This window comes from Herpailurus yagouaroundi, unplaced genomic scaffold, assembly GCF_014898765.1.
Source record: "Herpailurus yagouaroundi ecotype Mexico unplaced genomic scaffold, PumYag 100, whole genome shotgun sequence".
Taxonomy (NCBI): domain Eukaryota; kingdom Metazoa; phylum Chordata; class Mammalia; order Carnivora; family Felidae; genus Herpailurus; species Herpailurus yagouaroundi.
This window is the reverse complement of record NW_024412391.1, coordinates 49435583-49436618: the sequence shown is the minus strand read 5'-3', so window position 1 is coordinate 49436618 and position 1036 is coordinate 49435583. Positions and strand designations below refer to the sequence as shown.

Genomic DNA, 1036 nt, shown 5'->3' with positions numbered 1-1036 from the left:
CAATAGGAAGGTCCCAAAACAATCTGGAAGTCTAAAGCACAGGCTTTATTTATTTATTTATTTATTTATTTATTTATTTATTTAGCTTTTTACTCTTATTGGAATTTTTTTTCTTTTATTTTTTTTAAGTTTTTATTTAAATTTCAGTTTAAAAATGTGGATGAGGCACCTGGGTGGCTCAGTTGGTTAAACCTCCACCTATTGATTCAGCTCAGGTTCATGAGCTCTGCACGGTCAGTGTGGAGCCTGCTTGGGATTCTTCCCCCCCCACACACAACTTCCTCCCTCTCCCACGCCCCCCCCCCCACTTTCTCCCAATAAATAAACAATTTTTAAAAAATATAGAATGCTTTACGAATTTGCATGTCACACTTGTGCAGGGGCCATGCTAATCGGTATCTTTCCAATTTTAGTAAATATGCTGCCAAAGCGAGCACAGGCCACCTTTAAACATCAGTAAACAGATACTTTTAAACTACGACTTGGCCCTTGAATGTTTTCCACTGAGGTCCATTTTAACATGCGGTTTGTGACATCAGATGAAAGGAAGTTTTCAATTTACTGTATTATATTGATGACAGAATTTGCCAGCTATTTTCCTCTGCTCTTGTTACCAGTACTCCCCCCAAATGGAGTATTTCATAATTATTAAAATCACTGAATGGAGGCTCTAACAACATTCCATCCTATTTAATATCACCTGAATTAGAGAAGAGGTCCTGTGAACCTTGGGAGGAATCTTTGTGCAGTTGGAACTGTGTTATAGAAAAGGGATTCCACCACTATTATAGGCAGGAGTAGAATGAGTGAGCATCCTGGCCAGGGTCATTCAGAGACATCCCAGGTCAACCCAGAAATCCCAGATGAGAGAGGAAACCGTGAACTTGTTGAGCCGTCCATCCCTATGGTTGTGTGACTTATTTGCCCCCAGCAGCACTTTTCAAAATTAGGAGGGTAGGTTCAAAGAGCTGATTATGTTTTTGCAGAAATGGTTCAAGAGAACAAAGTCCACTGCAGTGGATGTGGGGTCTTGACT

General features: G+C 40.2%; 1 non-coding gene across 1 annotated transcript; it reads right to left on the bottom strand.

Annotated features, from left to right (window-relative positions):
- Nucleotides 1-335: 335 nt before the first annotated feature.
- LOC121029065 (U6 spliceosomal RNA) lies at nucleotides 336-437 on the bottom strand. The gene has a single exon (XR_005789571.1). It is a non-coding gene; the product is annotated as a U6 spliceosomal RNA (small nuclear RNA).
- Between the last annotated feature and the right edge of the window lie 599 nt (nucleotides 438-1036).